The sequence below is a fragment of the Agelaius phoeniceus genome, chromosome Z (genome assembly GCF_051311805.1).
Source record: "Agelaius phoeniceus isolate bAgePho1 chromosome Z, bAgePho1.hap1, whole genome shotgun sequence".
Taxonomy (NCBI): domain Eukaryota; kingdom Metazoa; phylum Chordata; class Aves; order Passeriformes; family Icteridae; genus Agelaius; species Agelaius phoeniceus.
In genome coordinates, this window is record NC_135303.1 from 70,940,838 (window position 1) to 70,968,782 (window position 27,945).

The window sequence follows — 27,945 nt, forward strand, 5'->3', positions numbered from 1 at the left end:
AAGCAAATTTTTTTATTTATATTTTTATTTAATGCTTTTTATAAAAGGATTTACCAGTAAAGGATTTGTTAAGAGTGTGGAGCTGCTGTAAAGGTAGCTCTCCTCAATACCTGCCTTCTACAGGTTCCAGTGTTTTAATTTTTTTTATGATCTCCCACAGCTTTTTTTCCTGTGTAGAACTGTTTTTTGAAAGTCATGGTTTAGATTGGGAAAGTCTCAGTGTGAATATTCTTGACTATCTCCATTTTGCCTATTGGTTTTTCAGACTTTGATTATTGTTCTGCCTTTTGCATTGTTTACAGTAGCAGTCATGACAGTTTTCTTTCCCAGTAGAGAGAAATACGTTATTATTACTACCATAAACTGTCACAGGAACTATTGGTACTCATCCTGTCATTTGATTTGAGGCAGACACATCTCAGTCATACAGAGCCAGAGAGGATTCTACCTTCTGATTTTTAAAGCATCAAAGACCAGAGTAGGCTTGTGGAGAATTGGGTCTGAACCAGACAAAAATGGACACCCACTTCTCTCTACAGAAAGATCTGAGAATTCCTGTCAGCAGTCCTTAGAAATTGCCTCTGTTTTTCAGACTGTGCCTATTTATTTCAAATTGTAACAGAGACAGCACTTGAACTTTGACTCCAAACATGGTTTTGTTTACATGAAGATGTTGCTAGCTATGTCTTATATTTGTGTGCCAGGCACATAGAGAGTGTAGGAAGGGGTAATCTATAGGAGGCCAAGTCAACAGTTTGTAAGGTAGATCTATTCTAGTTTCATTTAAGACTGTCTACTTGTTCTCTCAGGAAAGAGGTTACTTCTTTGTATAAATTCATAAAATAAGGCTTTATAATCACTAAAAGCTCCTTAAGTACAGTAAACTAGGTTTTTTTACCATGTATATCTACTATGTAGTATTTACTATGTGTACTACTTAAGTAGTAGGTTTTTTTACCATGTATATCTACTATGTAGTATTTACTATGTGTACTACTTAAGTATTCTTAGAGTGAATGGAAAAATAAAACAATAGAGTTGTAGAATTTGTCAGAGTGATTCGTGGGCGTACAAATGGCAAAAGTAAGACAAATGGCTATTGAAGTGGAAGAACGTGGGACTGTGATATGAAGAGAGAAGGAAATAGTAACAGTAATGCAGAGCTTCACTTAAATATTACCTGAAGATTTACTAAGTGTAATTGAAAATTCCTATAAGGAATGTTAGCTGTGAGCTTTTGCTATCAGTTCTTGATCTAGTTTTGGTTTGAAGTATGCCACAACTGTTCAATGAATTGTCTTTTCCTGTCTAAATTATGTCTTCAAAATCACCCTGCAGTGATAAGGTACTTGCACATTGAATTCATACCTGTATGCAATTATGTCAAAATTACAGAATCATGGAACACAAATGACTCCAGATCTAAATTCTCCACTTACATTCATTGGTTACAGCATTATATATTTCAAAGTTATGTACAGCATAAGAAAATTAACAGACAGGGCATGAAAGAGAGAACATAGAAAGCTTTTGCTTCTGTTTTGCACTTAGCTTTTTTTCTGAAACTATTTCATCTCCTTTATTCATACCATCTTTACAAATCTACTTATCTAGTTTCTGGTACTAACATGGTCTCTTACTTTTCACTCACACAGAAGCTAACAACTATACAATATGTGGAGACATGCAAGCATATACACATATAAGCATGGACACAGCTTTTAGAAGTTAATTGCGCTGAGAAATAATTTCTAATGCTCAGTGGAAAAGAAGATGTATTTTTATGGATAAATACATAAGCATTTTCATCAAAAGTCATGCATACATATGCTTTTGAGGGGAAAAAGATTTACATTGCTCAACAAGCTGTAATTTTGTAGTTCCAACAAACAAAAATTTTCTAGGCTTCCTGAAACATTTACACAAGATACTTTGCAGTGTTTTTTACAAAGTTATATATATTTGTGGCCACTGGACTGCCAAATGCTTATTGTGTGCCCTCTTGTGGCTCAGATTACTAGTATGTTATTTGTCATGAAAAGGACATGAGATGTATTGAAAATTGTTTTTTAATGGAATTCAAGTTCTGTATAAGAGAAATATCAAGCTACTAAAAGCTTTGCTCATATTCTGTATGTTGCTAATAGACTCTCATGTATGCAAAATATACTGATATTGCAGATTCTACACAAATGTCTAAGAGTATTGTCTTGTAAGTGTAATTGATAAAGGGTAAGTAATGATACAATCCAAACTTCTTGTAATACAATTTTTCTTTCAGTAGTGATCTAGAAACCTGATGCATAATAAGTTACTTTAAAATTAAGCACCAAGAACTCTTTCTCCAACTTGACATAATGGGTTTTCAATCTGAGGCGTGAACTCAGTTTCCAGTAGTCCTGAGCCTGAAAAACACTTTAATCTGCCTCCCTCCAAGTGAATCAAGATTTGTGACTGTAATAAAAGCAAATGAGGTTTTTCCAAAAGTACCAGTTCTCTATTCCTTCTTAGCAGGACTGGCTACCATGTTATCCACAGAAGTTGAGTTCACCTATCAACTCTTGAAATCAGGATACTTCAAATTATCTTTTATTCTTTTTATTATACAGCTGTTCTGTAAACTCTAAAATTATACAATATATATCTTATCTTCATCAGTTAATGTTCCTTCAAATGGTTATGATGATTTTAGCTAAATGATGAATAGGATAGTAGAAGGCAAAAAGCAAAAACATAGAACGCAAAACAGAAACATTTGAAAAATAAAACAGTTCTTCAGTTGTAGAGTTCTTTTTAATTTCTTGAAGCATAAACATGCAAAATAGGTACTAGTAGAACTGGAAACAATATTAAGTATTACTTTTGGATAGAGAACATCTTGGAATTAAAAAGATTGGGATTATATTAAAAAGTATTACAGAAATACAAATGTCTCCAATGGACTAAGTGCTGTGATACTCTCATACTGATATCAGACCTTTGGTGTGTTTGATGGTGATTAAAATCCATGTAAAATGGAAGGTGAACCAGTTTTCAAAACTTCCACTGTAATTAAAAATATTATTTATTTTTCCATTGTTTAATCTTCCCAGATATTTAAATATCATACCATCAAATATGATATCAAAGCAGGAAACCTAAATCAACTGCCAACAATTTCCCATTAGTCCTGTGACAGAAATATTCACGGACCTCAAATAATAGGATTAAAATGTTAAAAACTGTGTTCAGATGTTTATTGCATAATATCCTATATTTTAAAAACCCTACTCCTGAAGAATGTAAACATTTGGCCTTTTCTCAGATTTAAGTAGGAGAAGAAATTCAGGGTGTGGTGGATTCTCTCAAGTAACCCAGCAAGTCATAACTATCATTCTGAAGAAATGACCAGTTACAGATTCAGTCTTGATTGGCCTTTTCTATATAAATTCTAGGTTTCCTCCTAGATCTATTAGTGAAACAATGATAGGCTTGGGTTTGCCAATTTATCTTCACCTTTTCTTAATCTAGAGAAGCATGGAGTCTGCAGTTACAACAAAATATTTAACCAGTTTAAGTAATGAAGCTGAAATAACTTTTTAAAACCTTATGCCCAGATAAACAATTTATACTGAAACATAACTGCCTTAATTAGTATTTTAGTTTCATAGTTACAGTTTGTAATGTACATTTATTTAAAGATCTCTTTAATCTAGTTTAGATTAAAGACTTTAAGAAGAGGGCATATGGACGTGGTTTATGTGCTTATTATAACATCTCTTCTTTATTGTGCTGCCATTATCTAGATTCTCCACTGAGTTAGGCTGCTCTTGAAATACATGCCTGGACAGTTGGAATAATTCAAGTGTCTTACTGGATCCTGAGATTTTACAGCAAGTCAAGCCACACTTACTAAGGACTTCGACCTTGGTGTTGCTTGTGTACCTGCACATCCTCCATGTTCTACCTTTAAGCTACACTAGTACAGGTAATATATATTTGTGTTCATGTTTGATTTCTAAAGGCAAGTGAGTTGTTTGGCAGAAATAAAGAGATAAATATTAATAAAAGGAACAACATGTTTATAAGATCTTCTCAGAGTGTTTCTGTATCTTCCAGTCATCTTAGATCTCTCCTAAAGAACCTCTATTCAGTTCTTGAGATTGAGATTGTAATTCAATTTACTGCTGGATAAGCAGCAATTACAGTATGTGGAATAATAAAAAGAGAAAGGAGGCAATTTTGAGCAACTGGTCATAGGCAGAGAGGAGGCTAGTGTATTACAAACACACTGTAAGCACATTGTGATTTTCTTGGCATGGAGTCAACTATGCATTAGTCCTGGTATAGATTACAGTGGTACCAGAATAGGTTTTACTGATGTGGAATTAATATATAATATAGCATGCTCCTTTCCTCCGTAGCTGGAGCACAATACCCTTCAAAAGTAACACCTTATTTCTGCAGCATACACTATGTGTCATGTCAAATGGAGGGAAAAAAAGCCAGAAAAGCACCTGTTTAAGGAGATCACAGAATCAGAAAGAATCATCAAATGGATACAGTTGGCAAGGGCCAATGTCGTCTTGTCCAACTTCCTTACACAATCAGGTTTCCCTAGACCAACGGTACTTAGGAGTGTGTGCAGACAGCTTTTGAATAATCTCTTTTCTGGAGAAATAGACTCCGTACCCTCTCTGGGAAATCTATTCCAGTCCTCAGGCACCCTCACAGTAAAGAAGTTCTTCCTCATGTTCAAGTAGAATTTCTGTGTTCCAGTTTCTGCCCATTGCCTCTTTTTATTGTTTGGCGCCTCTGAAAAGAGCCTGGTCCACCCTCCTTACATCCTCCCTTCAGATACTTATGCATCAATAGATCCCCTCTCAGGCTTCTTCAGGCTAACCAAAACCATCTCCCTCTGCCTTTCCTAAAAAGTGACGTGCTCCAGTCCCACCATCTTTATAGCCTCTGCTGGACCAGCTCCAGGAGCTCCATGTCTCTGTTGTCCTGAGGGGCCCAGAACATCTGGAGTGCTGTATCCTCACCAGGGCTGAGTAGAGGGGCCATATCACCATCCATGACCTGCTGGCAATGCTCTTCCTAATGCCCCAAGAATACCATTGGCCTTCTTGGCCACCAGGACATGCTGCTGGCTCATGGACAGCTTCTTGCCCACCAAGACCTGCAGGTCCTTCTCCACAGAGCTGCTCCCCAGCAGGTCAGGCCCAGCCTGTGCTGGTGCCTGGGGTTGTTTCTCCCCAGATGCAGGACCTTGTGTTTGCCTGTCATTAGAGACAGTGTCAAAAGACTTGCTGAAGTTGAGGTAGACTATATTCACTACTTTCCCCTCATCTATCGAGGTACTTGCCTCATTGTAGAAAGTAATCAGGCTGAGCAAATGTGATTTCTCCTCGTTGATGACTCTTGATCACCTTTTTATCATCCATGTGGATAATGATGGTCTCCAGAATGAAGTGCTCCATTACTTTCCCAGGGATTGAGGTGAGACTGACTGGCCAGTAGTTTCTTAGGTCCTCCTTCTTGGCCCTTTTGAAGACCAGGGTGACATTTGCTTTCTTCCCGTCCTCAGCATCTCTCCTGATCTCCATGACCTTTCAAAGATGGTCTCACAATGCTGTCCACCAGGTCTTTCAGCATTCATGGATATGTCCTGTCAGGGTCTATGGACTTGTGGATGTTAAGTTTGACTAAATGGTCTCACCTAATCCTTCTCAACCAAAGGAAAGTCCATCTTTTTCCAAACCTTCTCCCTGATCTTCTGGGTTAGAGTTTCTAAGGGATGGCCTTGGCAGTGAAGACTGAAGCATAGAAGTTCAGTAATTCTACTTTTTATGGAACCTCTGTCACTGGGGTCCCTGTTCTATTCAGTAGCAGGCTCACATTATGCCTAATATTCCTTTTGTTACTGATTAATTGAGGTATTGATGTTTTTTAAAACAAAATATAAAGTGGAACATGGAATTAAATAAGAGAAAGCAGAAATTGGTTTTAGAAACTGGAAGGAGCAAAAAAGAAGAATGAAGTTTCAGAAAACTCTGGTGACTCAGATGCTGATCACAGAAGATAAAATTCTTAACAAGATTGTAATAGAATTTGTGTGAGAAACATAGGATAGTCTCTTAATGCAGGAGAATCAAAGGGAGAAATTAAAGGTGTAATGCTAAAAAATGGTTATTCTTCACATTTTCCTAAGGGTGAAACACTTGCATTACTTATCCTAACAAATTTTTTAAATGTATGGTAATTTATAAATAGTTTCAAGAACGAACATAATGACCTGGCTGAGAATAAGGTCTTTAAGCAATTGCTACACTCAAGTACACTTGTATATTAAAGGGGTGAAAAGGTCAATAAATTATTTTCCTGGCAGACACCAGGCATGAGAAAGTTGAAATAACATCTTGGAAATAACAGTAGATACAAAGAAGATAATTTCAGACAAGGGGGGAAAAGAACCAGACAAACCAGCAATTTTTTTTGCCAGACACTTCCCCTTTCAGTCACATCTGAATAGCAGCCATTCCTAACCTGGATTCTCAAGGCCATGGAATTGTGTGTTCTGTTGAAAAATACCTCTAGGTTGTTCTAGAATGAGGTAAGGGCTTCTCAGGACCCTACAACTGAGATTCAAAAGCTAACTCATGTATCTAGTTAACTAAGTGTTAAGTTTTTTTTCCTATGATTAAGAGTTATTGCTCAACAACATGTCCTGTTTCTCAAAAAAAATGTAGGAAATGCAAATTATAGAGAATTTGTAGTCACTTGTATGAAAAATTTCCTTTTAAAATATATTATTTTAATAAACTTTATGATCATTATTATTAAGTTGATAATTATCTTTCTTTTAATTGCATTTACTACTAAAATGGAATGGTATATATAAAAATGTTTAAATAATATATAAATTAAGACAAATAATTTAAATGAAATTTTTAATAGCAATATCTGACTACGTCTCTGATACTTATTCTTTTTACTCTCATTGAATCATGTAAATACATATTTTTCTGTACTTTTAAAAAGGAATGTAGAAATAGATGAGAAAAGTAGATTTATTTCATTTACTATTTCAAGGACTAAAATAAAGGAAGTGTAATGCAAATTTATAAGCTCTTACTGTTGAAACTATTTTCAATGTGTATTCCGAAGCCTTTTTTAGATCATAGGCTTCATTTAAATAAATTCGTAGTTAGTCCTGTTCAGTGTATCAGAGGATGTATTTAACAAAACTTGAAATGATACAGGAAGATCAAGATAAAGAATGACCTATATATGAGAGGAAAAACCCTGAATATACTAGAAGTCTGTGGCCTAGAAAACAGACATTTGATAGAGATCATTCTGGTTTATGATCTATATCTATAAAGTCATGAATTGCACAGGGAATGTGACTCATTATCCCATCTGCTTGGAGTTATCATATAAAACCAGTAGATTGTAGGTCCAAAATAAAGAGATACTTGTTCTACAGCACAGCTGAATATGTACTTTGATAGTTGCCAGAAGTACTGTTGATGCAGAAGTTTCCATGAGTTCAAAGAAAAAGACAAAATCATGAAAGAAAAGGTTATTGAACCTAAAGGTTATTGAAACATTGCTGGCTTGGGAAGTTCCTGAACCACAAGTTTATTACAGAGAAATCTCATTATACAGTCTTCTCATTCTGATATTCTTCCATAAGACTCTGATTCTGGTAATAGTTAGAAGTCTTTGAGGCTAGATAGACCTTTGGTGGTGCATCTGTTCTTATGTATTTCAGTTCACTATTCCTATTGCAGCTAGATAAATGTGTAGCTATTCCTTCTATAACACAGTTCAGCAGCTGAAAAATGATAATTGTGTGAAGCACAAAAGAAATTAGCACATATATTATCTAAGGGACTGGTTAAACTTCTACTAAAGACTGCTTCCATAACCTTTGATGTCTGCATTTCTTCTTTCTTTTTATCATTAGTGACTGAGTCATGAAATGCTAGTGAAAGAAGACAGCTTATTTCCATTACCCTTTTCTGCTGGGTAGAGAAAAATGGTTTTTACAGAGAATAATGTTAAAATGAAAAGTGTTTTACAGAGAAAAAACATTGCTTGTTAGTGGTCTGAGTTGCTTCACAACAAGCAAGGCTTGTAATAATTATTCTATTAGAAAAATAAAAGGATGGAATAAGCAAAGCCAAAGTAATGGTCAGTGTTGTACAAAGGAGTATGTCTACCAGGACATTTAAAAGGAGTCTAGGAAAAGGAACTACTTTGAAACTGCAAAATTGAGCATGTAGCATAGACAAATCTGGCACACTAGTCCAAATAGTGAGGGTATAGGAGTGGGGTGAGGAATCCATTTGGGACAGCAGGGAATACACCTACACAATGACCAGGGTGGTCTGCATCTGGTTCTCCTCAGCAGAGCTTTGTGTATTAGGCTTTGCTTTTAGGGCAGAAATAATGCTGAGCATTAGAGAACACAACCTTACCCATGCATATGTCCAGTTAGATTTGGGACTGGGGGAACTGAAGAAAGTTAAAGCATTGAGACTTCACCCTGGGTGCCAAACACCTTCCTTCTGCTTTGACAAAGGCATTTCTTTAATACAGCTTAGTATATAGTGTCCAATTCCTTGAAAAGAGGGAGACAAAGACCAAACTGCAGTTTCCTTTTGCAGTTTCCAAGCAGTTTTTTTAGCATTCTGAGGCCAAGTCACACCAAGACTTCCCTTCTGCTGAGAGCATCATCTGAACACTTCTTAAATTCTGGCAGTTTTGGGTCATATGAGCAGGTGGACTACTGAATAGATGAGGGAAAAACTGTGGATGTATTCTACCTGGACTTCAGTAAAGCTTTTATACTCTCTCCCACAGCATTCTCCTGCAGAGGCTGACAGTAGCTTGGATGGGTGTTCTTTTACTCTTTTTTTCCTCTTTCCTGAGTAAAAAAGTAGCTGGATGAGTAGATGGCTGAGAGAGTGGTGGTGAATGGAGTTACATCCAGCTGATGGCCAGCCACCAGTACTGGTGCCAGTCCTGTTTAATGCCCTCATTGTTGACCTGGACAAGGGGTCTCTCAATCAGTTTGCAGGTGACACCAAGCTGGGTGGGAGTGCTGATCTGCTGGAGGGCAGGGAGGCTCTGCAGAGGGATCTGGACAGGCTGGATCATGGCTGAGGCCAATGGTGTGAGGTTCAACAAGGCCCAGTGCTGGATCCTGCCCTTGGGTCACAACAACCCCAGGCAGCTCCACAGGCTGGGGCAGAGTGGCTGGAAAGGACCTGGGGGTGCTGGTGAGAGCAGCTGAACATGAGCCAGGCTGTGCCCAGGTGGCCAAGAAGGCCAGTGGCATCCTGGCCTGGATCAGCAATGGTGTGGCCAGCAGGGCCAGGGCAGGGATTGTCCCCCTGTACTGGGCACTGGTGAGGCCACACCTTGAATGCTATGTCCAGCTCTGGGCCCCTCATGATAGAAAAGACATTGAAGTCCTGGAATGAGTCTGGGGAAGGGCAATAGAGCTGGTGAAGAGTCTGGAGGACAAGTCCTGTGAGGTGAGCTAAGGGAGCTCATATTGTTTATGCTGGAGAAAAGAAAATCAGAGGAGACCTTGTTTCTCTCTCCAATTGACTGAAAGGAGGATTTAGCCAGGTGGAGGTTGGTATCTTCTCCCAGGCAACAAGAGACAGAATGAGAGGACATTGCCTCAAGTTGCACCAGGAGAGTTCAGGCTGGACAGCAGGAGAAATTTCTTCACTGGAACAGTAGCTAAACATTGGAATGGACTGCCCAGGGAAGTGGGAATTCACTATCCCTGGAGACATTCAAGAAATGGCACTTAGTAATATGGTTATTTTGCATAGTGGTGGTTGGTCAAAGGTTGGATTTTATGATCTTGGAGGTCTTTTCCAACCTTAATGATTCTATGATACTTATATACTTGCTTTTTGAACGAATTGAGGACTTCAATATTTTTCAGCAAAAATTAATTGAAGCAGAGTTGGTAATTAAAGGAACATATACTTTTACCCAAGTCCTTGCAAATGCATTGAAGTGTGTCTGAATTCAGGCAATATATCAGACGAGAGTATACCAGCAAAACTCTTCTAAGTGGAGATGAACTTTCAGGCTTCCTGAAACAACAATATGTATAATTTTAAAGCTATATAGGTACTCAATAGTTTGGCTATCTAAGTCCATCCCTTCTCCACTGCTTTGGACTTACATCAATACTGTTCTTCCTTTTTTTCTGTATGTTGTTTCCCCTTTTTATTTTCTCTGAGTGGCAATCAACTTCCCATAAGTTAGAAATTTGATACCAAAAATAAAGGAAGGCCGGGGGAAATCTCAAATCTCTCATTTTTGAAGGCAGGAGACTAAGAGATGAGCTCTTCTTCTGGCCTACTCTGGCCTTTCTGATGTTCTTTTAATTGAGACTGTGACATAGAAGCAGTACAGAAAATCTTTTCTAAAGTAATAAGGGAAAAAAAGTATGAAAACTTTATGAAACAGAAAAAAAAGTCAGAAATAAATTGCCTATAAATGAAGTTTTAGAAGAAGGGTTGGAGGAATACAGAATACAAAACCCTGCCAACATCTCCAAACACCAGGTTAAAGACACCAAATCTGGTTCTCTAAAGATTTTGATGCCATTTACTGATTTTTACCCACATTGAATAAAATCAGAATTCTAAGCCTTCTAGCAGCAAAATAGAAATTCATATTCATCAGGTACTTCTTGGTCTTGAAGTTACTCTAAGATTTTTGAAATGAACTTAGCTTTGGCATCTAATTTAACTTAATTATATTAGAAATCTGTGCTTTTGATACTTTTTTTTACGTGGTGATTTCCTGGTGTGGCCTTCTTCCATAGGAGACCCTGTCCCTCACTGAGCCCTGATTTTTAAGTCCATAGAGAGAAAAGGAACTGTGCAAAGATCCACACTATCCTTACACTATGAAGAACTATATTATTAGTATGAATCAGCATTGAAGTGAAATAACAACAACAACAACAACAATAATAATAATAATAATAATAATAATAATAATAATAATAATAATAATAATAATAATAATAATAATAATAATAATAGCTTTATTCTGGATTGGTTAATAAAAATTGTCTGTGGCAGTTCCAACTTTGGGCACAAGAGGTAGATGTTTTCACATGGAACATTTGATTCCATCAAATACTTAACATAACTAGTCAGCTTTTATACTTCAGGATAAGGGGTAGTCAGCTGTTGCTAATTTCCTCTTGTATGTTTTATGTAGTAATACATTTACAGAAATGAGATTAATTGTAAAGATGTAATGTGGAGAATGGGAGTAGCTCAGCATTTATTTACAATGGGTTATTTATTTTGCCCAGGGGATGCTGGGGCTTCACAGGGAATGCAGTGTCTTGTCAATATTTTGTTCTCTTGACAAAATATTTTTATATGCACTTACATGCAATTTTGAGATCAGAGTAAGCACAGTGAAACAGTCTTTGTGTAGGATTGAGTATATGTTGCTGGCATTCACCTGACCTGAGCTGAATCTAGTGACATTCTCTGTGGGCTGGGACTGTTTTCTTAGTTATTTCTTCCTTTCTCCAGCCTAAACAGATTAAAAAGACAAGACTGAAAAGCCTACCTGATTAAAAGCCACGCATATCTGTGGCTTTAAACACTATTACATTTTTTGCATATTAGTTTACATTATATGGTTTGGAGGTTTTTTAATAAGAAGTCATAGGGAAGAATTACTTGAGTCCACTTATATATTTGAATTTTTGACATTGTGAAAGCTTTTCCATTCCTTAATATCATGAAGAAAAAGCAACATGCTACTTTTACTTAATTTCCATAGGGACAACAAGCACATTCCCTGGTTAACAGCTGCATAGAAGAAGGATTATTAGTGATGTGATTATGGAAGATTTTTGTATAAATGCAAATATGAGCATTGCTTTGCATATCGACCTAAATTAACCATTATGTTCAAAATATTATCTGTATTTTAATCTTCTTACAGCTACCTAAAGATGATACTGCTTTTTAAAAAAGGCATCAGTGTAGGCTTTAAACATACTTTTCCACAGACCTGTGTGTTACACAGACTCAAATCTTTTTCATTCTAGGTCTCTTTTTGATGTGGGATGACCAGAATAGTGGGGTCTGGTTTGTGTATATGTTCATTAGAAGACACACTAACTTTTTTGTAGTTACTTATATGAGCAAGGATTGCTTACATGAATGAGAGTTTCAGAATGGGAACTTACTTTATCATATGTTGTGGCCTGTAATGCCTTTTCAGGAATGCAGTCAATGGCAGATATCTTGTTTCCGCAAATCACTATTTCTACTTAGTATCTGAAGATTTTATTTGTATTGTCAGTGAGAAAAATTGTTGTATGGAGAATTATAGGAGTCTGAAATTCAAAGGAGTCAAATTTTATGTCATTACTTGCCATTAATTTTCTGAAATCCTATGCATAAATTGTTCTCATTTATGTCACAATTCAAATTTTTCTGTAATGGCGCTTTCCAATGGATCATCAATGTATGCTGTTCTTTTGTGATAATCCATTTTCATTGTGAACACTGTCCTATGCAGATTCCTGTATCCAATGCATCCACTTTCTTCAGATGTCATTGTGCTGAATTTTATCAGGTAAATTTTCCTCAGAGGTTTGATGCTGTGAGTACATAATCCCTGCTATATAATCCCTGATGCTGTGAGTACATAATCCTTGCTACGGTAGATGATTTATAATTGCTGTCTCACACACTGCAAAATACCAATCATACCAAAAAGTTAGCCTTCTGTTGTTCCTTGTAACATTCATTGCCTGTCAGCCATTCACTGTATTCCAACAGGCCGTTGAAGTTGAAAGTGAAGAAAATTTGATTTCAAGTAGTATGTTTTTGGTAATATCCAGAGAAATCTCTGCAATACTATTCCATATCAGTGAGAACATGAACATTATAACACTAGCTTATGTTAATTCAATAACTTTCTTCATATACATGCAGCATTTTCCACATAAAAGAAAACCCATTTTGGAACAATAACTGAAGAAAAACTCCAGCTCATGCAGTCTCATATTTCCAAATTAAGAAACCCTCAAGATGAAGAATCCAAATATGTTTTGTTAATGCAGTATTAATACTTCAGGAATTTAAGCAGCAAAAGCCAGAATGAGACAGACTTTCACAGTAAAATGCTATCCTTTTACTTTGGGGTGTTTGCAGGAACCTCCTTCAGCACAAACTGGTAACAGATTTGGTAGGAAAAGTGTCCATTCTAAGGAAAACCAGTCCTGCCTACAGGAGCTGGGTGTGACTTTAAGTGAACCACTTTTCTTATCAGCCAGACTGTGACAGGCTGTTTCATGCAGAGAGACCACAGACACTCTATCCTGTCCCCCAAGCAGTGAGAAGCCAAAAGGAGCAAATCTGTACTGCTACAACAATATGTGTTTCAGGTGGCAGACTGCTTCTGTGAGCACAGATCTGACACCACAGAACAGTTTCTCAGTGGTTCTTTTATTTTAGCTTCACATCCTGACTGACCCACTTGACACATTTTTAGTAACAAGGTTTGGAGTTCAGCTGGCATCCTGGTTCTCTACTACATAAAGCAAGAGCACCCTAATAGAAGGGTCATATGCTATAATAGAGTACCATGTAGAACAATACCTAAACTGCAGCTACCTAAATTAGCTTTTGAATACCTCAGTGTGCCTAGGATATGTGATTATTGTTCGTGAAGCAAGTAGTCTTATAGTTATGTGATAGATATCAGATATAATAAATTGCACCAGGAAACTGAAGCACAATGGAATTACAAAACCAGGTTAGTTTTTATTTTGAGCTGAATTGGATTTCTTTTTCAGTACCAAAAATGCACCAGACAAAAAGGTAGATGGATGTAGAATGGATGGAAGGAAGAATGTAGAACCAGTGGAAAATAATGGGATGATGAATTGGGATCACTATTTCAAACTTGACCTCTCCTACCTTAAAATTAGGTGTGTAAAGTTTAATACTATGCAATATACAGCCTTTGATGTTTTAACATAACAATGTATAAAAAAAAGTTAAACATAGCAGAACTTAGTTGAGCTCCTGAAAAACCTCCTGGTTTGTGCTTATCAGATTCAAGTGGGAAAACTTTTATATAGAACTGGAGACGTTTACTCTTGACTGCAGCTTTCATTTGAGAAAATGTAATGGATACCAGAAAATTACCAATAGAATAATTTAGGCCATTCAGCACAGGGAGAAGAGAACAGAATATGGTTTGTTAAGATTTTTCACAAGAGCCCAAGTAAATAGTGATAGTTAATTGTGATTGGTATTGCTAATAGTGATAGATATTCACTTCAGAAGTTTAGTTTTTAAAACTGTCTTATTGTTTACTGGATGTCTCTTTTTGATAATAAAATGTTAACTAAATTGAAGTTAAAGCTAATGAACTTGCAGTGAAAAAAGCCCCACCTCTTCTTTCACTTAATAGTACAAATTTATATTATCCCAGAAAAATGATTACAGAAGGGTGGATTAAGTTAGCTAAACTATTTTAGCCACTTTATCTGGGACAGTAAAAACCACTCAGAAGTTTTGGGTATTAATTTTAATACACAGCTTCCAAATGTGACCGAAATAAACTTTGCTGTCTTTGCTGTCAGGAAGCATGAAATTCAAGGCGCTGGTTCTGTTTTGCAAGAACTTAAATGGTCCTGTGTGTCACATGTTTAAATTTATCTGTCTCTTCCATCCAACTATTTGACTTGCACTAATCTAAAATTTTCAGATGTGTTTCTTGGAGGATGAAGCTCATTGCTTCTCTTCCAGGACTGCCTTTCTGCAGTGCACTACTTCTAGATTATTCTTAAGCATGACCTTGATCTAGTTGTAAAAAGACTGAATTTCACTCTTACGGTTCCAAGCTTTTATAATTAACTATGCACAATTCAGTAAGTGGCAGGATCCCATTTAGGCTGTTATTTTTGGCTGCCTAAAAGGAGAAATCTAAGATATTTTTCACTACTTACTTAATGGTTAATATTTCTATTGCACAGATTGCTTAGTAAGTTGTTTCTTTGATTCTTGTTTTTGTTTATCTTGAAATTACCAGAGATACTGTAGTAATTTGCTTCATGTAAATGCATATAACTAATCTCTTTATGAACAAAAACTAGCTTTGGAAAAATATCTCTTCAATGAGGAGAATATCACTACTTCTACCACCTTAACTTACTATCTCCCTATTGCAAATCTTGAAAAACTGTAGTCACTGTATATTTCAGGGGAAAAAATGCATTACTTTATTCATTTATTAGACTATATGAACAGTATTTTCATATTTGTATTTGAATTGCAAGGAACTAACAGACAGGTATTCTTTGCTGAGCCTGGCTAAACTTTTAGAAATGAACTACCTCGTTTGAAATCCAGAAATTGCTCAGTGCGTACAGAAGTGTATGCCAATTGATGATGTTAATGCTTTTGGAAACAATTTTGCAGCAAAACAAACAGCTATAAAAAAACCAAACGATTAAAAAAATTAATAAGAAATCTATTCCTGAGAGAGCTGTAATTTTGGTTTCATTGATTCTGGAACAGACCTTAGCCCTAGCAAAAGGACATGAAAATTGAAGAGACATACTATTTTTAAAATTAAGACACATTTGTGGATTCTCTTTGTTATAACTGACCATCTGTCTGAAGAACTGTTGGAATATGTTGTCATGGTACACTTCAGAACTCTTGGAAACAAGAGGAAGAAAGACAGGGAAATATACTGAAGGCATTCTAAATCCCAGGATAAAGGGAAAACATAAAACAGAAAAGTCAAATAATTTGCTACACAACTAGAATGAAATTTGTCATTTCTGTGGAGTCCTAGGCTGCATTTCATGAAAGTAGTTAAAAGCAGTAGTACCTACAGGACTAAAATGTTCAGTTCTGCTATGAATACAAAAAATGTGATTTTTTTAAAAAATTAATTACTTTAGGCATTAGCAACAGCTTAGCACTGCCAGCAGGTTGAGAGATCATCTCCCTTAGGAAAGGCAGAGGGAGCTGGGCCTGTTCAGCCTTGAGGAAATAGGGGGAGGGGACCTCATCGATGTCCATCAGTACCTGAAGGGAAAGTGCCAGGGAGATGCACCAGGCTTGTCTTGGTGGTGCTGAGCAATAGGACAAGAGGCAATAGGACAGACTTATGCTCAGGAAGTTGTACCTGAACATGATGAAGAACTTATTTACTGTGCAGACAGCCATGCCCTGGAACAGGTTGACCAGAGAGGGTGTGGAGTGTCCTTCTCCAGAGATATTCAAAAGCTGTCAGCATCCTGAGTATCATTGGTGCAGCAGACCATGCTTGAGTAGGGTGGCTGGGCTAGGTGACCACCAGTGGCCCCATCCACTTAACTAATACATGTGTTTCAGTGAACAAAGAAGGGTATGAAAGAGACTAAACAAAAATTTTCAACAACTCTAAAGAAAAGATAAAACCTTAGAGAAACTTAGAATTTTATCCGTTCAATTTGACTGGGCAACCAAAAGAAAGGCGAAAGATTACTTTATTAGGATGCACTTGTATCTCATCAGGGCAAAACAAAGGGTAAAAAAGAACAGAGTTACCCAAGGTAAGCACAATAGTAATGAATTTAAATAAAGCCATAAAATACAAAATAAGCAATTTCTTCATCAAAATTGAAGTGATAAATCACTGGAACAAAAAACAAATTTAAAAGCACATTCAGATGAAAACTAAATGGTTACTTTCTTCTTCACTTGTTTGGTTTAAACTCCATGTGTTTGGCTGAAAACTGGATTAGCCATATGAAGCTTTGTAATCCATAGTACATGAGAAATGTAAATCATTGAACTGAAAATTGAACTGTGATTCTGTGAATTTCAGGTTTTAGAAAACATATACTGTAAGTAACATGGAAGAATTTGAAGAAAGCATCATACACTTTTTGTCCTATTCTCCCTGGTATCCATCCCAGAATGAGCACTGCAAAATAAAATTAACCTGAATCTGACAAATCTGGAGCAGAATACGAAGCTTGTAGATCTGCATGCAATGTGAGTAAAGCAGCTGTAGACAAAAGATACAATTATAATAACCTAGCATTTTATTAATGTAGAAGTCAAGTACATGCCTTTGTTTTTCATAAATCTAGAAATCACCCATCCTCAGATTTTTGAGTAGTTACTACTATCCTCTCTCTTCTCCCCAGTACCATCAGTGTGTAAAGGACTCAAACCCAGTACTGGAAAGGAGTTACTACATGGCCTAACATTGTACATGGCTAATACGTAATAATGAAGATACAGAAAGATGATTTAGTGAGCTGATAAATATGATGGACAGCTACTTAATTGAAGAGGAGAAAGATAATTCACTGCTGAAGTGTCATTATTTAAATAATGCTTGTCTGTTCAACAGGCATCTACTTAACAGAGATGTTATTAAAGCTAAATTACAGCAAAGTGGTGAACATCTCCATCTAAATAAGACAGACAAGTCAAAATGAGTGATGAGATACTAATTTTACAAATTTTCAGTTAAGCCATTTATTATAATTACCATATGCTATGTCTTTTGTTTCTTCATTTGTCAGTTCACGTGTGGAGCCATTTGATTAGTATTTTTGTTATTCGAAGTACATAACTAATATCGACAATTTTTTTAAATTAGAAAGTTGTTTAGTTGAGGAAGTCATATGAAAACAGGAAGATATACAGAGCAGCAGAAATTAGGATATAATAGAAAAAAAAATTGACGTCAACTGTTACAGAAGGATAGGCATATTAGAGTATCTACCTTAAATGTAAAGTCTCTCCTGGCTGCAAGAGAACTGCTTTAAAATCTAATAAATTGGCTATCTCCAATAAACAAAAACTAAAATACTTAATAAAACTTGTTTTAACCTATTATATGAAGATGATTGAGTTTTAGGACAAGATTATTTTGTAAATAGATAAAGTTACGTATAATATACAGAGAAGATGACAGTAATACCAATGATAATAAGAAAACATGTATCAAAACCTAATACATAGATCACTGAAAATAATGACAACCTTGAGAATAGACATCTGTGGGAACGGCAAATGCCTTAATGTAATCATAGATTTAATGAGTTAATGCACAATTTCTAAGTCCCTCTTCCAGCTTCCTTGAAGAACCTAGGTGTTTGTCACAAAAACGCTGAGATTCCTCTAACACACTAACACGAACAGAATTGATTTTCCAATCCAATAGCCTTTAGGTTTATTTTAATGCCTAGATCCCAGATATGACAATACCCAGGCAGCTTTGCTGCTTTCCTTCCTGTCCTTAAGGAAAAGCAAATCTTGCTTCAGTCCCAATCTTGCTTCCTTCCCAGCCTGCATGTTACCCACTGGCCAGCAAACTGAGGGGCAGCTGGAACAAGTCCCACTGCAAGGCAGATACTTTGTAGGCTCCAAAGCCCACCTGCACCGGCTCCATCAGACAAGGGCAAGCTTCCCTGGGCTTCCCAGAAGCAGCCTGGCAATTGCCCCCTCCCTCGCCCCCTCTCCATCCACCCTCCACAGCCCCTGCCACCAAAGCCTTGCTAGGCAGGGCCATTTGCTGGCCTCGGTAAAAGAGTGCCTTTGATGCTTCTTTGGCGCAAGTACCCAAGCTGTGAGAAGTCAGAGGATAATGATCACACCCGCTCGGCTTTAGCTAAGGGGATTGCTGGAGGCCCAGAGCGGGACACTGGTCCTTTCAGGAGAAACTGAAACGGAACTAGCCATGCCTTTGTGGTGCATAGGGATACGAATTGGATAGAATCGGAGGGGTTAGAAACGTCCTCCAAGCTGGTCAGGTCCATCAGTCCCCCAAAATGAAAGTTATCTGGCTGGGCTCCAAAAAGGACTCAACCCGCTGCTTTTATGCCAGAAAATATGGTGAGACCAGCCCACTCATCTAGATCCAATTCAGTGAATTAAAGAAAGCCTCCCTTTCCACTCCCAGCTGAGATGTTTAGGAATCAAAGGATGAAGCCCCAGCGCTATTTCACTGGCAGTAAAGGAGACACACCTTTCTAAGTCCTGCCAGCTGAGCAAGGGGCTGGGCCTGGGGGAGGTGGCGCCTGCCCAGCTTCTTCTCTCAGGGCAAGTGCCATCTTTGCAACACCAGGCAAATGGAACAAACATTGCTGGAGTCATTTCATACAGACCAAAAGACAAAATGGAACAAACTTTGGTTTAATGATAAAGACAGATTGGGTCTCAACAAAGGCAAAATGACAAAAGGCAGTGCATAGACAACACCCAACCTCTGACATTTACTGATAAATCTATATAATACTAATGAGTCTTGAATAATAAATGTATCTTAACTACTAAATTGAGGAGATTCCTATCATGTAAACTAACTAAGTAGAAGATTAAACAACCCAAAAAGCTTAAAAAATAGTTGTATTCCTATCTAACTAATATCTAACAGTTGTATTCCTATCTAACTAATCTGCCTAACTCTTGCTAGCCCTGGACAACCTGCAGGGTTCTCTAATTTGGTCTTTTCTTCTTGGGGAGAGGCTGTGCTTCCTTCCGAGGCCGATGTCTTCTCCTGTGTTGGTTCCTTTCCTTCATGGTTTCAAACACCCTGCAAGATAGAAAACAAACCATCCTTTGCTCAGTTTAGTACACACCATTAAACCAAGTGCCGAGATCTCTGTTTGAGTATGAATTTCTGTCTTTTCGGGCAGTGGCACATTTGTGAATTGATCAGCACCATGAGTCTGATCGTTCTACTTTCAATGCCTTGAAAAGTCTTCCTCCTTTTGCTGCATCCTCTTTTGAATTTGATCAGCAGCATCAAACCAAACCTTGATGTATCTATTCCTACTTGTATGAGCTGTGTCTTGTTGGGGCACAGCAAGGTTTCATTGTGAAGGCTGGGTTTTACCTAAGCTCTTTGGGTTTGAGGTGGGTGTTAAGCTTGAGCACGGCTGCCAGGGGCGATGCTGCAAGTGCCCCCAGCTTCCCCTGCGGTGCCGTTGAAAAGGGTCAGCCCGTTTTAGTCCAAAGGCGCAGCTTAGAGCAGAAAGAGGAGGAACTTACGCACCGTTTGCACTGCCCGCAGGGAAAGGGGCCTCCCGCCGAACGGGGCGGCTGGCGCGGTTGGCAGCAGGGACACTCGGCGCTGCGAGCCCTCTTGCGGCTTCTCTTCCCTGTGTCCCCGCTCTCCTTTCTGGGAGGGCTTTTCCTCCTCTTTGCTTTGCCCACGCTCTGGAAATCAAAGAGTCCTTATCAATGTTTCCTCCCTCTCAGAAAGCTGGAAATCAGAGCATCCAGCACAAAAATCTATCGGCCTAAGCAAATCCTTCCAAACCCTCGAGAGCTGAGAAAACGGCTGCCTTTGCCAATGGGCTGCGGCGGGCTGCCAACCCAGAGCTCAGAGGAAAATACTCCTCTTTTCTACAGGCCAAAGGGGTGGGATATGGGATAAATACCTGGGTATTTAGAGCTCTACATTTCTTATTTCTGCCTTTCTGCCTAACATCTATTTCTCTCTGGTTTTCCTCCAGAAATGTCTAGGGAATGGGATTTAAATTCAGTCCAATTAGGGTAGACACATGGTTCGCCATTTTCTACTACCCAAAATAATCTCCCTCTCTCTCTCTCTCTTACATTATGTGAACCAAATTGCTCTTTGCCGGTAAGGAAAGTTTTAGGGGAGCCACAGCACCGGCAGCTCCTTCTTGGGGACTATGCCGGGATGCTAGAAAAACTCCCTGAAAATCTGCAGCATATCCACAAAGGCAGCCCGGATTGCTGATGTCAGCAGGCAGTGGGGAATTAAGGGTCTGATTGGAGTCAGCGAGGGTGGCAGCCCTTGAGAAGCCCATCTGTAGAGAGTCAAAGCCCATTTTGGTGGCGGTGCTGCTTTCTTGGGTCAAAGTTAGGCTCCAGAATTGCGTATTTCAGGGCAGCAGCACAAAGAAGCCCCGGGCAGCATCTGCTGTGCCTTTCCCAGCGCATGGGACGATGTGATCCTGGCAAAGCGGCATCTAGCTCGGCTCGCCAGCAGCTTTCCTCCCCTTCTCCCAGTTTCTCGACCTTCCTGGCACGTCTGGATTTTCTTCCCCCTCACCTGAGCAAGAGTGCTGGCAAGTTTATGTTCCTTTTTCCAGGAGTAGTAGTACTCCACACACTGTGCCACAGTCTTAGTCTGGATCTGTTGTGAAGAGAAAAAGAAGGAATCGAAAATGGTGTCAGGTGCATTGGGGAAAAAGAAGAATATGGAGTGAACTAGGAAGTAAAATCATGAAGTAAATGGAGTAGGGTGTAAAATGAAATCAACATGGGGAAAGAGAGGCATCATGCAATGTATTAAACCGTGTATTATGCTAGGTGGTAATACACGTAATGCACAGATCAACAACAAATCCATCTAGCACAGTTCTCCTTTCCCCGGTTCACTCCAGTTATGCCAGCACAGCGTCTTGTGGAAGCAGCAGCAGACCTGTGCGACAAGTCTGACAGAATGAAGCTTCATCTTCCAAAAGAGCTTGGAGAAAAGGGCTGGAGAGGCAGGAGCATCCTTTTGACACAGGCTTTTGATGTCCCCTTTTGTTACTTCTTGAACATACTTGGTACTTGAGAAGAGAGAGACTGAAGCCCAGTGCTTGTTCCCAGAAATAACCAAGCTTTCCTCCTGATGATCTGCTCGGGTAAAGAATGTCCCGTGGCTTTACCTGCTTCTGGATGAGGTGAAAATCCTTGCCGTAGGTGTGCAAAGCCTTTTGGAAGGACTCCTTCTCCTCAGGTGTCCATCTATCAGAGCCTGGCAATAAAAAGCAGCAGGTAGTAAACGGATCCCTTGATCCACACCAAGTAGATTCCACTGGCTGCCAAAAGAAAATCGTCGTGGGCCGTCATTCACGTGTGTGTATGTGTCTGCTCCCTCAGAAGGTCATGAAGACAAGAGCAGGCATTCCCCGGGGAAAAGGATTGGAAAAGAAGTAAAGCTGAAGGACTAGATGCTGGTGCTCTCCCCACCCGCAGAGGAGACAAGACCTTGTGCTGCTGTTAAGCACAATTTCTTTCAGCAGAAACGCTTGCTACAACAGTGAAGGGGACGGCAGCATCTGTCAGGGGCGCGAGAAGCTCTGCTTTGCTTACCTGCATAATGATAATCAGCCATGGGATGGCCTTGAGGTGTTGCAGGCCCCTCTGAGAGCAGCATCTCCAGAGCCTCCTGCAAGATCAAGAGGGAAAAGGCTTTAGTCACCCTACCACATTAAAAATGAGCCAAAAAATCACAGGTGCTGCCTTTCAGCTCCTTTGCCTCTCCAGACATTCAAGCCACTGTATCCCATGTGGGTGCAACACTGTGATTTGCTCCGAGTCCCTAGTTTTTGCTGCCCAACCCTTTGATCCCCGTCCCCAAGAGTGGCCTTTTGCTCACCGACCTAATGATTTTGCTGCTCCTGCAGCCAGAATGGCCTCAGCTGACTGAGGCTTCTGGGAATTTCCCCTCCAAAGGTCTTAGAGAGCCCAGATCTCCAGGCCATTTACAAGGCAGCAGGCTGCAGGACCTTCCGCCGCCGCCGCCTCCAGGAGGGAGATTCTCCCTGCTGGAGCCATTTGGGCTCAGCCCTAATGCAGCTGGAGGAGACCCAGCAGGCAGCAAGTGCTCTGCTCCCTGTTAAGACCATTCTTCAAAGAGCAGCCAGGAAAGGCTGTCCCAGTGCCCGGGCCTTCTGCATTCCCTGTGCCCTCTTCTCTGCGCCCAAACAGCCACTTCTTACCGGAACGCTGCCGCGTGCCTGGTGCAGGCAGTGCAGGGCGCGCTCCAGGTTAGCTGCTGCCCCGGGAATGCCACGGGAGCTGGCCATGTCCAACAGTTCTCTTACTGCAAGCACAACAAAAAACCCAGCCTTGAGGCCAGGAAGGGCAAAGGCTGCCATGCAAGGCAGAAGGAAAGGCCGGGAGCTAAAGACAGCAGCTTGGAAAGCATGAAAAGGAGAGCAAAGACAGGGCAGCTGAAGCAAGGGCCCACGCAGTGCTGGCTCTCCCTCCAAAGCAGCTTCTGTAAGAAGAAGTGGGGGCCAATCTCCGCTCTTCCAGTGGCAAACGGCCCTGACCAGTTTGGAGAGCAAGGTGCTTGCTCTTTCTCCTTGCCTCTAACACTTCTACATGGGAAGGTGGGCAAGACAAGGAGAGAGGCAGAGCCTGCAAAACGCTGCCTTTTTAGGCAAAAGGAGCCTTTTAAAGACCCAAGTAGCTCAGGGGTGGAAGAAAAGCTTGAAGAAAAGCTACCTCTGTCAGGTTTTTCCATGTCAGAGTCATCCTCCCCCCAGGGCTTCCAGACCAGGGTTGCAGGCTCTTCATCCTCACTTGGTGCTCTGCTCTGCAGCTCTGGGAGCTCAGCCTGAAAGTCGCTGCCAACATTGATGTGTCTAAAGGAAGAAGGAGGTGCAGGTGAGAAAGGCAAGTGGTCAAGAGAGCCTTCCTGTGGACCCACAGGCTTGAACCAATCCCAGCCTGACTCTGAAAGAGCAGTTCTCCTCCTCGCCATTCCTCCAGTTTGCTGTCCTTTAACCCTAGGCCAAAACTCACGGCTGAATCTGGGCTCTTGCTTTCCTTTTCATTGTGCCTCTCCTTTCCACCTGAAAGAGATCAAAACAATGCTCCAGTTAAAAATCCTTCTACCAAGGATGTGTCAGTAGCCTTCCTTCTCATCCTCATCATTGCAAAACCCAAGCTCCTGTGTCCCAGCTCCTTTCTCTTTGCTGTCATTGCCGCCTTTTTGAGGTGGAATTTCCTAGGCAGGACCCTCTAGCAGTCAGCAGCTTCCTCAGGAGGGCAAGCAGAAGGCCATGCACTACTCTCTTCACTCCTGGGGCCACTGAGAAGAGCCAAGAGAATGGCAGGGAAGATGTGCCAGTGCAGGCTTAGCTTGGACAGAAGGAAAAGGTTCTTCACCCAGAGGCTGCTTGGGGTCACAGCACCAAGCCTGACTAAGCTCCAAAAGTGTTTGGACACTGCTCTTGGGCACAGGGTGGGATTGTTGAGGCTGCCCGGGCAGGCCCTGGAGTTGGGCTCAGTGATCTTTGAGAATCCCTTCCAAGCCAGAAAATTCTGTGGTACTGTGATTGTGCTCTTGAGGAGATGGCATTTGACGGCTGCCCCTGAGCATGAGGTAGTACCAGCCCTCCATGCATTGAAGAAAGAACCTATAAAGATATTGAAATAGAATGTATCTATAAGCCATGTAACTATGTAAGTATATAAGAATTGCTGATACCAGATGGTTTTTGAAGTTGAAAGCCTGTGTTTGAGGACAAGCCCAGTCAAATGCTCCCATGCCCTGAACGACAGGGATCCCAGAGGAGAAGTGCCATCATTGTGGTGTTTGAAGCTTTGGAGCGGGTGTGAGCAGAGTCAGGGCATAAGGGGATTTGTTGACACTGAAGCCCTGAACTGCTCAGCCATGAACAATTTGTTTTGGGGTCAGCACAAGATAGTTTTAGGAGTGAAATGGGTGCCAAGAACTTTTAATCAGGTCATGCGTGGACAAGGATCTGCAACTGCACTGGGACACCTCTCTAGGTCCTCTATGGAAAGGTCTGTGTTTCCCCTGGAGGCAAGACGATTCCTTCAGAAGCTGCACCCTGCTTTCACGTGGAAGCTCGTCTGGGGAAAGTGAGCACGCAGCCTGTGTGTCGTGCTTGGTGGGAGAGCCAGCTGGAGCCTCCTGCCCCTGTGCTAGTGCTTTGAGGGCAAATGGGGATTTTCTTACCTTGGACACTTCCCAAGTGCTCTGGGGATGCCTGGAGGCAGACGAGGAGACCAGGATGTCGGCGCAGAGGCTGGGTCTGGCGCTGAGTGCAGAAGGCGGCTGGTCAGGGACAGCCCAGGAGCTGATCCTGCAGCTGCTGCTCCAGCGCTGCTCCACCAGCGTTCCACCAACGGCCGCAGGAGCAGGAGACAACGATGGTTGCTACGGGCACAGCCCAACATTCCATCCAGAACCCCAGGGGAGCCATGGGACAGAAAGGGGCATGGGCCGCCTCTGCCCCTTTTACTTCTTCTGCTGCAAGTTTGCTCTGAGAAGCTTCCCATTGGGCCTTTTCTCCTCAGTCGTCTGATGAGACGGGCAAAAGCAGTGCAGGGACAGCCCTGGCTCTTCCCGGTGCTTCTCTGCAAGGTGCCTCCAGCTGAAGGTGCACAGGAGCCTGCCTCTGTCCAAGGGCCCAGACCTCATCTCCTGCCCTGGAGAAGCAGAAGGGTTCCTCCCACTGGCTCTCCTCCAGCTCTGAGAGGAGCTGGAATTTGCAAGTTGTCCAGCGCAGAGCCAACTCCAAAGCTTCCTCTCAAAGTGGAAGCATTCATCCTGCCCCCTTCCTCAATTCTCCTTTTGCTGCCCAATAATGTCACTGCATGTTTTCCCTCCTTTGGGCCTCTGAGCTGGTCTCTCACCTCATCACTCCTTCCTTGAAACTTGGAGAAACAGGATGTTTTTCAGGGGAACTGATGAGGACACACACACACCGAGGGACAGCACACCCAGGGCATTTCTCTAGCAAACATTAATGCAGAATTTCTATATCCCTCTTCCAGCTCCCTTGAAGAATGGAGAATATTCACCTCCATAGATTATGGGATTCCTATAGGAAGGGATTATAAACAGAATTACCTTTCCACACTGATGGCCTTCACGTTTGTTTTAATACTTCAGTCCCAAATATGGCAAAACCCAGGCAGCTTTACTGCTTTCCTGCCTGATGTTTAACAAAAGCAAATCTTGCTTCCTTTTCAATCTTGCTTCCTTCCCAGCCTGCATGTTACCCATTCACCAGAAAACTGAGGGGTTACTGTTCTTAAAAATATTGTGCTGCAAAACAATCCTTTGTCAGTTCTGGTAGTCCCACCCTTTATTTTCAGAACTTCTTGGTTCGATAAAGAACAGCCTTTCATATAGTCTCGAGCTCTGAACTCCAGAGATAATTAAGTACATCCATGGGATGAAGTTGCTTTGTCCTATTCTATCCTCTTGGATATAATTGAGACATAGGCTCTGGTATTTTCTCCCTGATACGAAACTGTGGTAATTAATTTCATTTATTGCTAATCAATCCAGAGCAGGATAAAGACAAATAAACCAAATATGAATTTTTCATTTATCTGTTAGTTTGCCTTGTTGCCCCCCTCCCCCTTCTTTAATATTTTATCCCTGATGTGCTTCCAGCTTTGCTGATGGATTGGCCTTGGCCAGATGTGGGTTCATCTTGAAGTCATTTGGAACTGTCTCCATCAAACATGGGGAAGCTTCTGGCAGGTTCCCACTTAAGTCATCCCTGAAGTTCCCCACATGAAGTGCAGCCAGAGGATTGTCAGCCTTTTTCTTTGCCCTAGGGAAGCCATGAGCTGTTTTCCTGAGAGCAAGGGCCATCATAGAAAAACTGTCTGCAGGCTTTTTTGTCAGCAAACTCTTAATGAATAAAAATTATACATTTTGACACTGGCTTGTAATTTGTTAAATTGCTGAGTAAAATCAAAATATTTCCTCAGTGCTGTAGCAGTTGGTGGACTTCCCATGTCACTTTTACTTACACAATTTACAAGTTATATATTGCTGTTATTATTCCAATATATAATTGTAAATTACGTGTTTTGTTATTTCAATTCTTTACCGATATGGCGCCTGTCACCCTCACCAAGCCCATTAGTGCAGTAATTACAATCACATCACTGTTGTGTTATTTAAATATAAATTGGGGGATTTAATGGCATCATAATATTAAGCTGTGGCATAAGCGGGAAAAGTTGCAGATACATTAAAATACCTGAGGAACTTGACTGCCACTCACCTTGCTGTTGGCATGCAAGGGTGCAACTGACACCAGCCGGGAGACAGAGATCACCAGGGGAGCCATGGTTCCATCCTTTAACAGGCACTCAGGGTTTGCAGGGGTGTTTTTTGTATCCCACTGTCTCCAGTGACAGCTCCTGAGTGTTAATGCTTCTCATGTCATGCACCATAACACAAAAAAGAGGACAAGGTGGGGGGGCGACTGGGAATTGGCCATCCAAGGACTTCAAATTTCTTTGCAAACAATTCTTAAGTCCTTAGGAATTGTTTCCTCATTACATAAAATAAAAATCATAATATAAGCAACTACACCAAATTTCTCTGAACACAATGTAATTCAGAGACATCAGAGCAGGAATCCTTAGTGTTCCAATTCCTCGTCTATGTTTTTAAGAAATCGAGCTTGCTGTTGGCTAGAACTATTTTTCACTCCTATTTCACAGCTAAAAGCTAGTAACAAAATCCAGAAACAGTAACATTATATGGAGGAAAAAGACATGGACATTTGTTATACTTACAACAGTGTTAATTAGCCATTTTGGATAGTTGTGAGGGGACACAGAATAAGTAAGGTGGAGAGATTTACCTACTGGAAGTAGCAATTAGATTTCCTTATATTTTTATGACTTTATGTTCATCATATAATATACATAATAAATTTGGGAAGGATTATTGAATATAGGCTTCTTTCAGCAATAACCAAATTAATTAAAACACTCTAAGTCACATACAGTCACACACATTATTGCTTAAAATAGTGAAGGATGGTAGATGTCTTCAGAAGTGTATAGATAATAGATGTTTTGGCACTAATGTTACAAAGAAGGAGGACTTATTTCAATGGTATATGAAATGGCACTTGCTTACTCTTTTGTAAATGTGAAAATGTTATTACTAGTGAAAATACCTGGTGAATTCTTCAACTTTAAATGTATAGTAGGACTTCAGTTCTTTTTTTTAAAATCTGTTAATCCACAGAATCTTGCGTAACTCTACAAAAATAATTAAACAATTCCTAAATGTTAATTTGTTAGTATACAAAATAGAACAACTGAAACAGTTCTGTGGTAGGACAAACTTGGACAATGCTGTCACAAAATTCCTGTA

General features: G+C 40.2%; 1 long non-coding RNA gene across 1 annotated transcript; it reads left to right on the plus strand.

Moving 5' to 3' along the window:
* Nucleotides 1-52: 52 nt before the first annotated feature.
* LOC143692214 (uncharacterized) lies at nt 53-27,494 on the plus strand. Its single transcript, XR_013180091.1, has 3 exons — nt 53-3,967; nt 16,897-17,066; nt 26,215-27,494. It is a non-coding gene; the product is annotated as an uncharacterized LOC143692214 (long non-coding RNA).
* The last annotated feature ends 451 nt before the right edge of the window (nt 27,495-27,945 follow it).